Here is a 15,808-nt window from a genome sequence, read left to right as displayed (position 1 = left end):
ATCTCTCAGTCAGGAGGATCCCCTGGAGGAGGAAATGGCAACTCATTCCAGTATTCTGACTTGGCAAATCCCATGGACAGAGGAGTTACAATCCATGGAGTCATTAAAGAGTCAGATATGACTGAGCAACTAGACAACAAAAACACTGGTGTAAATACTTCTACTGTGGTCAATTCAAGGCTATCAATGTGATGTCACTAATTATGAAGTTGGAAAGACAATGTATGTATTACATCATTATGTAGCATTTTCACCATGCAGATTCAAGGTATGTAAATAACCTCAAGAGATTAGATAACAGTAAGATGCCATAAAATAAAGTAGCAAACACCCTCTTCCAACAACAAAAGAGAAGACTCTACACATGGACATCACCAGATGGTAAACACTGTAATCAGATTGATTATATTCTTTACAGCCAAAGATGGAGAAGCTCTATACAGTTAGAAAAAACATCAGTTAGCTGACTGTGGCTCAGATCATGAAACCTTATTGCCAAATTCAGACTTAAATTGAAAAAAGTAGGGAAAACCACTAGACCATTCAGGTATGACCTCAATCAAATCCCCTATGATTATACAGTGGAATTGAGAAATAGACTTAAGGGACTATATCTGATAGACAGAGTCCCTGATGGAGGTTCATGACATTGTACAGGAGACAGGGATGAAGACCATCCTCAAGAAAAAGAAATGCAAAAAAGCAAAATGGCTGTTTGAGGAGGCCTTACAAATAGCTGTGAAAAGAAGAGAAGCCAAAAACAAAGGAGAAAAGGAAAGATACACCCATTTGAATGTAGAGTTTTAAAGAATAGCAAGGAGAAAGAAGAAAGCCTTACTCAGTCATCAATGCAAAGAAATAGAGGAAAGCAACAGAATGGGAAAAACAAAAGATCTTTTCAAGAAAATTAGAGATACCAAGGGGACATTTCAGACAAAGATGGGCTCAATAAAGCACAGAAATGGTATGGACCTAGCAGAAGCAGAAGATATTAAGAAACAGGTGGCAAGAAAACACAGAAGAACTGTGCAAAAAAGATTTTCATGACCCAGATAATCACGATGGTGTGATCATGCACCTAGAGCCAGACATCCTGGAATGTGAAGTCAAGTGGGCCTTAAGAAGCATCACTACGAACAAAGCTAGTGGAGGTGATGGAATTCCAGTTGAGCTATTTCAAATCCTGGAAGATGATGCTATGAAAGTGCTGCATTCAATATGCCAGCAAATTTGGAAAACTCAGCAGTGGCCACAGGATTGGAAAAGGTCAATTTTCATTCCAATCCCAAAGAAAGGCAATACCAAAGAATGCTCAAACTACCGCACAATAGCACTCATCTTACATGCTAGTAAAGTAATGCTCAAAATTCTCCAAGCCAGGCTTCAACAGTACGTGGACCATGAACTTCCAGATATTCAAGCTGGATTTAAAAAAGTTAGAGGACCCAGAGATGAAATTGCCAACATCTGCTGGATCATCAAAAAAACAAGAGAGTTCCAAAAAAACATCTACATCTGCTTTATTGACTATGCCAAAGGCTTTGACTATGTGGATCACAATAAACTGTGGAAAATTTTGAAAGAGATGGGAATCCCAGACCACCTGACCTGCCCCTTGAGAAATCTGTATGCAGGTCAGGAAGCAACAGTTAGAACTGGACATGGAACAATAGACTGGTTCCAAATAGGAAAAGGAGTACATCAAGGCTGTATATTGTCACCCTGCTTATTTAACTTACATGCAGAGTAAATCATGAGAAACACTGGGCTGGAAGAAACACAAGCTGGAATCGAGATTGCTGGGAGAAATATCAATAACCTCAGATATGCAGATTACACCACCATTATGCAGAAAGTGAAATTAAAGAGCCTCTTGATGAAAGTGAAAGGGGAGAGTGAAAAAGTTGGCTTAAAGCTCAACATTCAGAAAACTAAGATCATGGCATCCAGTCCCATCACTTCATGCCAAATAGGTGGGGAAACAATGGAAGCAGTGAGAGACTTTATTTTGGGGAGGCTCCAAAATTACTGCACATGGTGACTGCAGCCATGAAATTAAAAGATGCTTACTCCTTGGAAGGAAAGTTCTGACCAACCTAGATAGCATATTAAAAAGCAGAGACATTACTTTGCCAACAAAGGTCCATCTAGTCAAGGCTACGGTTTTTCCAGTAGTCATATATGGATGTGAGAGTTGGACTGTAAAGAAAGCTGAGTGCCAAAGAATTGATGCTTTTGAACTGTGGTGTTGGAGAAGACTCTGAGAGTCCCTTGGACTGCAAGGAGATCCAACCAGTCCATCCTAAAGGAGATCGCCCTGGGCGTTCATTGGAAGGACTGATGCTAAAGCTGAAACTCCAGTACTTTGGCCACCTGATGCAAAGAACTGACTCATTTGAAAAGACCCTGATGTTGGGAAAGATTGAAGGCAGTATGAGAAGGGGATGACCGGGGATGAGATTGTTGGATGGCATCACTGACTCAATGGACATGAGTTTGAGTAGGCTCCAGGAGTTGTCAATGGACAGGGAGGCCTGGCATGCTGCAGTCGATGGGGTCACAAAGTGATGGACATGACTAAGTGACTGAACTGAACTGAACTGAAGATGCCATAAAGTAAGAAGTGTCAAAATTTCAAAATGTATTACTTTGTTTTTATATGATTTACTTTATTATGCTAATTTAATTAATTACTAAATTAATAAGTAATTTAATTTTATAATGATTGTATTTTCATACAAAATTCACTGAAAGTTAATGATTAGGTCTTGATAGCTGCCTAAAATTGGCTCCAGCACAATACTCCTCAATGGGAAAATACTAAAAGTACTTCCTTGAAAGTCAGAAAGAACACCTTAACCACTGTTTCTATTGAACACTACATTAAAAATCCTATTAGGACATAAAAGAAAATTTAAAAAATAAAAGCACAAAATTGGTGGGAAAAAAAGGAACTGTTATCATTTCCAGATGTTATAATTATATAGGTAGAAATTCTGAAAGTCATGGGCTAGCTTCATAGTTCCTTATACAAAAGATGATAACATTTCTAAACTCATTCATAGTTAGAAAATAAATTAATAGAATAGCAAATGGTAACAAGATGTATAAAATACCTAAGAACAAATCTTACAGAATTTGCAACACATTTATGGAGATTATGATAAAAATTGTACTGAAAGACATTAAAGAATAACTACCAGACCACCTGACCTGCCTCTTGAGAAACCTATATGCAGGTCAGGAAGCAACAGTAGGAACTGGACATGAAACAGCAGGCTGGTTCCAAATAGGAAAAGGAGTACGTCAAGGCTGTATATTGTCACCCTGCTTATTTAACTTTTATGCAGAGTACATCATGAGAAACGCTGGGCTGGAAGAAGCACAAGCTGGAATCAAGATTGCTGGGAGAAATATCAATTACCTCAGATACGCAGATGACACCACCCTTATGGCAGAAAGTGAAGAGGAACTAAAAAGCCTCTTGATGAAGGTGAAAGAGGAGAGTGAAAAAGTTGGCTTAAAGGTCAACATTCAGAAAACTAAGATCATGGCATCCGGTCCCATCACTTCATGGGAAATGGATGGGGAAACAGTGGAAACAGTGTCATACTTTATTTGGGGGGCTCCAAAATCACCACAGATGGTGACTGCAGCCATGAAATTAAAAGACGCTTATTCCTTGGAAGGAAAGTTCTGACCAACCTAGACAGCATATTAAAAAACAGAGACATTAGTTTGCCAACAAAGGTCCATCTAGTCAAGGCTATGGTTTTTCCAGTGGTCATGTATGGATGTGAGAGTTGGACTGTGAAGAAAGCTGAGCGCCAAAGAATTGATGCTTTTGAACTGTGGTGTTGGAGAAGACTCTTGAGAGTCCCCTGGACTGCAAGGAGATCCAACCAGTCTATTCTAAAGGAGATCAGCCCTGGGTGTTCTTTGGAAGGACTGATGCTAAAGTTGAAACTCCGATATTTTGGCCACCTGCTTCAAAGAGTTGACTCATTGGAAAAGACTCTGATGCTGGGAGGGATTGGGGGCAGGAGGAGAAGGGGACGACAGAGGATGAGATGGCTGGATGGCATCACTGACTCGATGAATGTGAGTCTGAGTGAACTCCAGGAGTTAGTGATGGACAGGGAGGCCGGGCGTGCTGCAATTCATGGGGTCACAGAGTCAGACATGACTGAGCGACTGAACTGAACTGAACTGAACTGAAAATAAGCTCAGACTACAATGATCGCAAATAGGAAGACAGTATTTCTAAGGTATCAGTTTTCCGTAGTTTGAGCTACAATTCATTAGAAGTTCAATCAAAAGCCCAGGAGGGTTCTTCATAGAACTTGAAAACACTGAACCAAACAGTTCAAGGATTCTTAAGAACATGCAGTACAGATATGATTTAGCAGGTCAGTTAAGATGAAAAGAAAATATTACATCTTAATTTTCACTAACCTCTAGCTAAATTTTAGCATATTCTTCAATCACAAGTGTAGACAAAAGAGACTGTATTCACTAGTGCTATGCATTTGTTACCAACATAAGTTACAGATACCTAGAAATATTGTTTATGGTCCTCCTTACTTCAAAATAACAGTATTTATTAAAATCACCACTAGATCTTATTATTTAATGCTCTAATAATTAAGAAGACATATTATAATTTCTAATATATTGATATCAGCATCTCAATATAACTATTTACTTTGTAACCAGATGTATACATTTTATGCATTTACAAGCATTGCTCTGAAAAGCAGTCACAGCTACAGCAAAGCGCCAGAAGGATCCATGGCACAAAGAAGAGCAAAGAATCTCCCACAGTGAGTGTGTACATTATAGGTACAAAGCTGTTAAGACATTACTGGGACATTATTATTACTGGGACATTTTTCAGAAAATTCCAGAAGATGGGGATCAAACACAATCCATAGTCAGCTGTGCTAACTCAAATGTTAACACTACAGCTTCTCAGGGGTGACAGCCTGTTGAGGAGATGGAGCCTGCATCATTTCCTCCTTTAAATAAAGGGGTTCCTGGGATCTAAGTAACCTCCCCAAAGTCCCAAAGCTGTTTGAGGGTAAGTGAGGATTATTTCCATCAACTGCTTAACTTGGCAAGCCTGCTCCTTTCCCAGCTTCCACCTCACCCCAGAACAGCTTTCTTTCTAAGTCTGGCCAGATGCTCCCCACTAATTAGGCACATCTTTCTCATCTCACCATTTTGGGATCCCTCCTTACTGAATTGTAAACCTAACAAGGACCAAGTGTGGATTCTGGAGGCAGATGGGGTGTGGGTTTGGCATTTACCCAGCTGCCTACTATTGGGATGTCAGTGGCCTTCCCTACGCTTCAGTTATATCATCTGTACAATAAGGATGTTATACAACTGAATCATACAACTGGACAAAAGGAAATCATACAATTACAGAGTTTTTATGAGGACTAAAGTATTTGTTTTTATTACTTTCAGTATGGTAACACAAATCATCAAATAAACTTCTTCAAAATAGTTTATAAGCATATTTTCTCCATAGAAAGATATATAAGGCAGCATTCAGAGTTCCAAGTCATATTTTCATTTTTTATTTGTTCAAAAGAAACCATATGAATCTTAGTCTTTTTAAAAAAGAGTGAGATGTTATCACTTTTGTGATACAATATTTTTTTTTGAGAAACAATTTTAAAAGTAATAGCTTTCTTTACAACCCTAATTGTTCCAATTCAATTTCAGACAGTCGACTCTAAGAATGCACATGATCAAAAAACATGACCATGTCCCATTACATAGAAGAGCAACTCTGTATATGCTTCCCATGCATTCACTGTGTTTCTAAATAAATTACATTCAAGCAATGTGAAGGCTCAGATGCCATACAAAATCTCTCTAACTATTGTTTTCTATCTGAAATGTCTGTATTTTATGCTATAATTCCTGGAGACAAAATTGTAAAGACCCAATTTAATTTTTTATGGAATTATTTAAAAATATTTTATTTCCACTGAATATCATTCTTATCAATATTCTGATAAATGCTGTTTCTATCCCCCAATAAGGATGAATCCTGAAATGCTTCAAAGCTACAAGAATTATTCATAAACAATTGTTTTTAACAAATGAGATAGCAAAACAATTGATAAGTACAACTATTTACCACCTAGGCAGGAAAAAGAAGTGAGTACAAGTAATAAACTTATAAGAATTAACAAGTGAAAATAGATAATATTACAGTTAGATAGGCTAAAGTAAGTTTATTTCTCTTCATAATAACCACTCATAATAATAACCACTTCATAATAACCAGGCATACTCCCTGGAATGAAAAGAGCAGTGTGGTGTGCTTAATCCACATAACTGCGGTTCCATCTTCATGCAGATTTCAAATCCATGTCTTCACTACTTTGGACTCCAGCTCTGAATTTAGCCAACTGTTCTGGGGGCACTGGCCAATTTCTAGCCCTCAGCTACACACACAGTGCAGAGGCGTTGATGAACCCTTGGAATGTACAGGACATTCTAAGCTTATAAGACTGGCATGCAGGACACTCTAGGGACCCTTGCATAATTTTTCAGCTTCAGTTCATCTGCCACCACCCTCACTTACTCCCAAAAATATGTGCTGCAGCAGGTGCCAGTGTGTTCATATCCGCAGCTACCCAGTGTGGGTCTACCTCTGGCACCTTTCCGCATGCCATGAGCTTGCATAACTGTACTAGATCCAGTTGTTTAATTTCATGACCCTCAATGCCCACTCTGATAGGAAATAGAGTGGAGGACAGCAGAGGTGATTTCTAATTTCTTGCTTTTTCCAATAAGTTATGCATTCTAATAGTAGAGCATCCTAGGTGGCTAAGACAGTAAAGACTGTGCTTGCAATGCAGAAGACCTGGGTTCCTTCTCCGAGCTGGGAAGATCCTCTGGAGAAGGGAATGGTCACCCACTCCAGTATTCTTGCCTGGAGAATTCCACAGACAGAGGAGCATGATGGGCTACAGTTCATGGGGTCACAAAGAGTCAGACACAACTGAGCAACTAACACTTTCACTTTTCTAAAGTAGAACATATTTATATCTTTGCCAGAACAAAGTCAGAAAGGGAGCATTAGACCATGTTCCTGGTTAATTTATTTAATTCACACATGCATATGTATTATGCCTAGCCATCAGCAGAGTCCAAAGATGAGCACTTTTATTTTGACTTCTTTGTTGTTCAGTTCCTCAGTCATGTCTGACTCTGCGACCCCATGGACTGCAGCATACCAGACTGCCCTGTTCTTTATCATCTCTAGGAGCTTGCTCAAACTCATGTCCATTGAGTCAGTGATGCCATCCAACCATCTCATCCTCTGCCTCGCCCTTCTCCTCCTGCTTCCAACCTTTCTCAGCATCAAAGTCTTTTCTAATGAGTCAGCTCTTCACATCAGGTGGGCAAAGTATTGGAGCTTCAGCTTCAGTATCGGTCCTTCAATTACAAATAAATATTCTTTCCCTCCCTAATTTTGCATCATAATCATTTCATCAAGTCATAAACACTCCTTTCTTTAATGAAGACACTTGCTTATCAGTTCAGTTCAGCTGCTCATTCATGCCCTACTCTTTGCGACCCCATGGACTGCAGCACGCCATGGCTCCCTGTCCATCACCAACCCCCAGAGTTTACTCAAACTCATGTCCATTGAGTCAGTGATGCCATCCAACCATCTCATCCTCTGTCATCCCCTTCTCCTCCTGCCCTCAATATTTCCCAGCATCAGGGTCTTTTCAAATGAGTCAGCTCTTCACATCAGGTGGCCAAGGTACTGGAGTTTCAGCTTCAACATAAGTCTTTCCAATGAACACCCAGGACGGATCTCCTTTAGAATGGACTGGTTGGGTCTCCTTGCAGTCCAACAGACTCTCAAGAGTCTTCTCCAACACCACAGTTCAAAAGCATCAATTCTTCGGTACTCAGCTTTCTTTATAGTCCAAATCTCACATCCATACATGACTGCTGGATAATGCCAAGGAGTAAGCGTCTTTTAATTTCATGGCTGTAGTCACCATCTGCACCATTTGGAGCCCCCCCAAAAATAAAGTATCTCACCGTTTACATTGTTTCCCCATCTATTTGCCATGAAGCGATGGGACAGGATGCCATGATCTTAGTTTTCAAAAGTGTCAATTCTTTGATGCTCAGCCTTCTTTTACTTCTTTAGGCTCCTTTTAACAAATAAATCTAGACCTGAAAGTTGCATGTAAAATTATTCTTCAGGGTTGAAATTTTCACTTTTCACTGTAAACCAAATAGCAACATTACAAGAACAGTCTGTCATTAATTTTAGTGCTGCAACATAGCAAATTCAGTTCAGTTCAGTTTAGTCGCTCAGTCGTGTCCAACTCTTTGCGACCCCATGAATCGCAGCATACCAGGCCTCCCTGTCCATCACCAACTCCTGGAATTCACTCAGATTCACATCCATCGAGTCAGTGATGCCATCCAGCCATCTCATCCTCTGTCGTCCCCTTCTCCTCCTGTCCCCAATCCCTCCCAGCATCAGAGTCTTTTCCAATGAGTCAACTCTTCACATGAGGTGGCCAAAGTACTGGACTTTCAGCTTTAGCATCATTCCTTCCAAAGAAATCCCAGGGCTGATCTCCTTCAGAATGGACTGGTTGGATCTCCTTGCAGTCCAAGGGACTCTCAAGAGTCTTCTCCAACACCACAGTTCAAAGGCATCAATTCTTCGGCGCTCAGCCTTCTTCACAGTCCAACTCTCACATCCATACATGACCACAGGAAAAACCATAGCCATTAATTAAAACTATTACTAGGTTGCCTGTATTGTTTTGGTATAAATCCAAAACAATCATTGTTATTATAATTAAATTATACATCATGTTCCCCACAGTGGTTTCATACTGGTAGAGTTTTCTTTTTCAGATCACTGCATCTGTGAAATACCTTGCATATTTTTTGAGAAAAGATTAAATTATAAAATAGTGCATTCCAAAGTCTGATAACCAAATGGCAGAGAATATTTAGCTAGGTAACTACTTTTAATAAAAAGTACTTCCTGCCTAGTGATCTGATTTTGAACTTCAAGAAAATCAGGAACTCTAATACAAAAAGTCAGTTTTGAAAACCCTTCCTCTTAGAGCTGAAATCAATGAATTTGAAAATAGGAAGTCATGGAGAAAAGTCAATGAACCAACAACTAACTCTTTGAAAGATTAATAAAACTGTAAATCCTTTGGCCAGACTAGTTTATATTAAAAAGCCACAACTTATTAATATCTGAAATGAAATTAAGGACATAAATATAGATTCCATGGACATTAAAAGGATAATAAAGGAATAGTATGAGAAACCATGTCCATAAATTTGATCATCTAGATGAAATGGACCCATTCCTTGAAAATACAATTTATATCTAATAAAGAATTTGAAACAATAATTCAAATATTTTTTCAAATATTTTTTAAAAATATATAATAATAACCTTCCAAAACAGAAAGCACCAAGTCCAAATGGCTTCATTGGTGAACTCTGTGAAGCATTTAAGGAAGAAATCATGCCACGTCTCCATAATCCCTTTTAGAAAATAAAAGCAGAGGGAATAATTTATGCCTTATTCCATGAGGCCAATATTACCACAATATAAAAACCAGTCACAGATACTACAAGGAAAAAAACCCTACATACCAATATTTCTCATGAACACAGATGCAAAATCCTCAACAAAACATTAGCAATCAAATCCAACAATGTACAAGAATAATTACATACTGCAAACAAGTAGAATTTGACCCGGGTATGAAGGGCTGGTTTAACATTCAAAAATCAATTTATATAATCCTTTATATCAACAAGCATACATGCGGAAAAGCATCTGACAAAATCCAACACCTATTGATGGAAAAAACTCTTGGTAAACTAGGAATAAAGGTGAACACCCTCAACTTGATAAAGAATATATACAAAAAACTTACAGCTAACACTACACTTACTGGTGAAAAATTCAAAGTTTTCCCACTAAGATAAAGAACTAGGCAATGATTTTTCCCTCTCAAAACACCTTTTCCAAATCCTACTGGAAGCTTATTTAACACAATTAAACAAGAAAAGGAAATTTAAAAAGATACAGATTAGGAAGAAAAAATCTGTCTTTGTTCATGGATGACAGGATTATCTCTATAAAAAAAATCTGAAAGAATAGAAAAAAAGAACTTCTGGAATTAAGAAGTGGTTATAACAAAGCCAAAGGATACAGGTTAATATACAAAATCAATTGCATTTCTATATACCACCAATTTACAAATGGAATTAAGGATCTGAAACACAATGCCATTTATATTCAGTTCAGTTCAGTTCAAGCACTCAGTCATGTCCGACTCTTTGCCACCCACGGACCACATCACGCCAGGACTCCCCGATCATCATCAACTCATGGAGCCTACTCAAACTCATGTCCATTGAGTCAGTGATGCAATCCAGCCATCTCATCCTCTGTCGTCCCCTTCTCCTCCTGCCCCCAATCCCTCCCAGCATCAGAGTCTTTTCCAATGAGTCAACTCTTCGTATCAGGTAGCCAAAGTATTGGAGTTTCAGCTTCAACATCAGTCCCTCCAATGAACACCCAGGAGGGATCTCCTTTAGGATGGACTGGTTGGCTCTCCTTGCAGTCCAAGGGACTCTCAAGAGTCTTCTCCAACACCACAGTTCAAAAGCATCAATTCTTCAGCACTCAGCTTTCTTTATAGTTCAACTCTCACATCCATACATGACTACTGGAAAAACCATAGCCTTGACTAGACAGATCTTTGTTGGCAAAATAATGTCTCTGCTTTTTAATATGCTGTCTAGGTTGGTCATAGCTTTCTTTCCAAGGAGTAGGCATCTTTTACTTTCATGGCTGCAGTCACCATGTGCAGTGATTTTGGAGACCCCCAAAAATAAATTCTCTCACTGTTTCCCCATCTATTTGGCATGAAGTGATAGGGCCGGATGCCATGATCTTTGTTTTCTGAATGTTGAGCTTTAAGCCAACTTTTTCACTCTCCTCTTTCACTTTGCTCAAGAGGCTTTGTAGTTTGTCTCCACTTTCTGCCATAAGGGTGGTGTCATCTGCATATCTGAGGTTATTGATATTTCTCCCGGCAATCTTGATTCCAGCTTGTGCTTCTTCCAGCCCAGTATTTCTCATGATGTACTCTGCATATAAGTTAAATAAGCACAGTGACAATATACAGCCCTGATGTACTCCTTTTCCTATTTGGAACCAATCTGTTGTTCCATGTCCAGTTCTAACTGTTGCTTCCTGACCTGCATACAGATTTCTCAAGAGGCAGATCAGGTGGTCTGTTATTCACATCTCTTTCAGAATTTTCCAGTTTATTGTGATCCACACAAAGGCTTTGGCATAGTCAATAAAGCAGATGTAGATGTTTTTTGGAACTCTCTTGTTTTTTCGATGATCCAGCGGATGTTGGCAATTTCATCTCTGGTTCCTCTAACTTTTCTAAAGCCAACTTGAACATCTGGAAGTTCACGGTTCATGTACTGCTGAAGCTTGGCTTGGAGAATTTTGAGCATTACTTTACTAGCGTGTGAGATGAGTGCAATTGTGTGGTGGTTTGAGCATTCTTTGGCATTGCCTTTCTTTGGGATTGGAACGAAAACTGACCTTTTCCAGTCCTGTGGCCACTGCTGCATTTTCCATATTTGCTGGCATATTGAGTGCAGCACTTTCACAGCATCATCTTTCAGGATTTGAAAGAGCTCAACTGGAATTCCATCCCCTCCACTAGCTTTGTTCATAGTGATGCTTCCTAAGGCCCACTTGACTTCACATTTTAGGACGTCTGTCTCTAGGTGAGTGATCACACCATCATGATTATCTGGGTCGTGAAGGTCTTTTTTGTACAGTTCTTCTGTGTATTCTTGCCACTTCTTCTTAATATCATCTGCTTCTATTAGGTCCATCCCATTTCTGTGCTTTATTGAGTCCATCTTTGCCTGAAATTTTCCCTTGGTATTTCTAATTTTCTTGAAGAGATCTCTAGACTTTCCCATTCTATTGTTTACCTCTATTTCTTTGCATTGATCACTGAGGAAGGCTTTCTTCTCTCTCCTTGCTATTCTTTGAAACTCTACATTCAAATGGGTATATCTTTCCTTTTCTCCTTTGCCTTTGACTTCTCTTCTTTTCACAGCTATTTATAAGGCCTCCTTAGACAGCCATTTTGCTTTTTTGCATTTGTTTTTCTTGGGGATGGTCTTCATCCCTGTCTCCTGTACAGTGTCACAAACCTCCATCCATAGTTCATCAGGCACTCTGTCTATCAGATCTAGTCCCTTAAATCTATTTCTCAATTCCACTGTATAATCATAAGGGATTTGATTTAGGTCATACCTTGATGGTCTAGTGGTTTCCCCTACTTTCTTCAGTTTAAGTCTGAATTTGGTGATAAGGAGTTGGAGCGGTGAGCAATGGAGCGGCCGAGAGGTGATACCCCATGACCAATGTAAGGAGCAGTGGCTGAGCTTTGCTGGAGCAGCCATAAAGAGATACCCCACGTCCAACATAAGAGAAACCCCAGTAAGACAGTAGGCACTGAGAGAGGGCATCAGAAGGCAGATAGACTGAAACCACAATCCCAGACAACTAACCAATCTAATCACATGGACCACAGCCTTGTCCAACTCAATGAAACTAAGCCATGCCATGTAGGGTCACCCAAGATGGATGGGTCATGGTGGAGACGTCTGACAAAATGTGGTCCACTGGAGAAGGGAATGGCAAACCACTTCAGTATTCTTGCCTTGAGAACCCCATGAACAGTATCAAAAGGTAAAAAGATAGGACGCTGAATGATGAACTCCCCACGTCATTAGGTGCCCAATATGCTACTAGAGATCAGTGGAGAACTAACTCCAGAAAGAATGAAGAGAAAGAGCCAAAGCAAAAACAATATCCAGTTGTGGATGTGACTGGTGATAGAAACAAAGTCTGATGCTATAAAGAGCAATAATGCATAGGGACCTGGAATGTTAGGTCTATGAATCAAGGCAAATTGGAAGTGGTCATATAGGAGATGGTAAGAGTGAACGTCGACATTTTAGGAATCAGTGAACTAAAATGAACTGGAATGGGTGAATTTAACTCAGATGACCATTATATCTACTACTGTGGACAAGAATCCCTTAGAAGAAATGGAGTAGCCATCATAGTCAACAAAAGAGTCTGAAATGCAGTAGTTGGAATGAATCTCAAAAATGACAGAATGATCTCTGTTCTTTTCTAAGGCAAAGCATTGAATATCACGGTAATCCAAGTCTATGTCCTGACCAGTAATGCTGAAGAAGCTAAAGTTGAATGGTTCTATGAAGATCAACAAGACCTTTTAGAACTAACACCCAAAAAAGATGTCCCTTTCATTATAGGGACTGGAATGCAAAAGTAGGAAGTCAAGAAACACCTGGAGTAATAGGCAAATTTGGCCTTGAATACAGAATGAAGCAGGGCAAAAGCTAATAGAGTTTTGCCAAGAGAACACACTGGTCATAACAAACACCCTCTTCCAACAACACAAGAGAAAACTCTACACATGGACATCACCAGATGGCCAACACCAAAATCAGATTGAATATATTCTTTGCTGCCAAAGATGGAGAAATGCTATACAGTCAGCAAAATAATATCGGGAAGTGACTGTGGCTCAGATCATGAACTCCTTATTGCCATTTATATTAGCACCTAAAAATAAAAATACTCAGGTATAAATCTATCAAAATATGTATTAGATCTATTTGAGGAAGGGCTTCCCTAGTGGCTCAGATGCTAAAAATCCACCTGCTATGGAGAAGACCTGGGTTCAACCCTGGGTCATGAAGTCCCCTAGAGAAGGAAATAGCTACCCACTCCAGTATTCTTGCCTGCAGAATTCCATGGTCAGAGAAGCCTGGTGGGCTACAGTCCATGAGATCACAAATAGTTACACATGACTGAATGACTAAAACAACAACACAATTTGACAAAAACTATAAGACTCTGATGAATGAAATCAAAGAAAAGCTAAATATCAATACATGGAGAGATACTCCATGTTCATGGACAATAATACTCAATATTGTCAAGATTTCCATTTTTTTCCAATTTTATCATAGATTCAAGGCAATCTCAGTCAAAATTCTAGCAAAGTATCTTGTGGATATCACCAAATCTATTCTAAACTTTGTGTGATGAGGCAAAAGACACAGAATAGTCAAGACAATATTAAAGAAGAACATGAAGAAGTTGTATGAATGACAGTACCTGATTGTAAGACTTACCATCAAGTTACAGCAGTCAAGACAGGATATTGGCAAAAGAACTGACAAATAGAATAGAAAGCCCAGAAGTAGATCTAGAGAAATGCAATCAATGTACCTTTGCCAAAGGAGCAAAGGCAACACAACAGAGTAAAGATCGTCTTTTCGACAAATGGTACTGGAACAAATGGAGTTCTGTAAGCAAAAACATGAATCCAGACAAAGACTTTTCACCTTTAAAAAATCAATTCAAAAGAGACCACAGGTATAACTGTAAAGCACAAAGCTATAAAACCCTTGAAGGTAACATAAGAGAAAATCTAGATGAAAGTGTGTTCTGCAAAGATTTTGCAAATACAAAGGCACAATCCATGAAAAAAATTCATAAGAGGACTTTATTAAAATTAAAAATGTCTGCTCTGCAAAAGACACTGTCAACAGAAATGAAACACAAACCAAAAGATGGGAGAAAATATTTGTAAAAGATACATCTGACAAAGGACTGTTACCCAAATTATGCAAAGAACTCAAACTCAATAATAAGAAAACAAACAAATCCATTTAAAAATGGTCTAAAGGTGACTTTAACAGACATTTCACCAAAGAAGACACACAGATGACAAAGAAACATATGAAAAGATGTTCCATGTTATATGTCTTCAGAGAAATGCAAATTAAAACAACAATAGGATACCACTGCACTCCTATGAAAATGGTCAAAATCTGGAACTCTAATTGACACCAAATGCTGGTGGGGATGTAGAGCAATACAAACTCTCATTTATTGCTAGTGGGGATGCAAAATGGTGCAGCCTTTTTGGAAGACCACCTGGCCAAGTTTTTACAATACTCAACATATTCCTACCATGCAATGTAGAACCTCCTCCTTCAACTCAAAATGGTTGAACACTCATGTCTACACTATAACATACACAAAAATGTTTATAGCAGCTTTAGCCATTCATCTCTAACATTTGGAAGTAACCAAGACATCCTTTAGTAGGGAATGGATAACCATACTGTAGTACATCCATACGGTGAAATATTAGTAACAAAAAGAAATGATCCATCAATCCATGAAAGGACAGAGGAGAAACTTAAATGCATATTACTAAGTGAAAGAAACCAGTCTTAAAAGAATGAGAAATGTAAGAGTTTAGCTACATGATATCCTAGAAAAACCAACAGTATGGAGCCACTAAAATGATGAGTGGCTGCCAGTGTTTAGATGGGAAGAGAAATGAATAGGAGGATGAGGGATTTTTTTTTAGAGCAGTAAAACTATTCTGTACAATAATGTAAAACTGGATACATGAAATTATACATTTGTTCCACAGAACGTATAAGAATAAACCATAAAGTATGTACTTGAGATTATCACGTTAGTGTAGGTCCATCAGTTATAAAAAATGCACCACTCTGAGAAGGATGCCAATAACAGAGGAGCTAAGCATGTGTCAGGGAAGGGGCTATTTGGGAAATCTCTGTACTTTCTTTTCAATTTTACATAAGCCTAAAA

At 38.8% G+C, this 15,808-nt stretch overlaps 1 protein-coding gene across 2 annotated transcripts in view; it reads right to left on the bottom strand.

Moving 5' to 3' along the window:
- Window positions 1-15,808, bottom strand: part of LOC113897259 (contactin-associated protein-like 3) — a 238,670-nt gene that overhangs the window by 197,726 nt on the left and 25,136 nt on the right. The window lies entirely within an intron of this gene.

Source organism: Bos indicus x Bos taurus, chromosome 8, assembly GCF_003369695.1.
Source record: "Bos indicus x Bos taurus breed Angus x Brahman F1 hybrid chromosome 8, Bos_hybrid_MaternalHap_v2.0, whole genome shotgun sequence".
In the NCBI taxonomy this organism is placed as follows: Eukaryota; Metazoa; Chordata; class Mammalia; order Artiodactyla; family Bovidae; genus Bos; species Bos indicus x Bos taurus.
The sequence above is the reverse complement of the archived record's forward strand: the minus strand, read 5'-3'. Positions and strand labels throughout refer to the sequence as shown.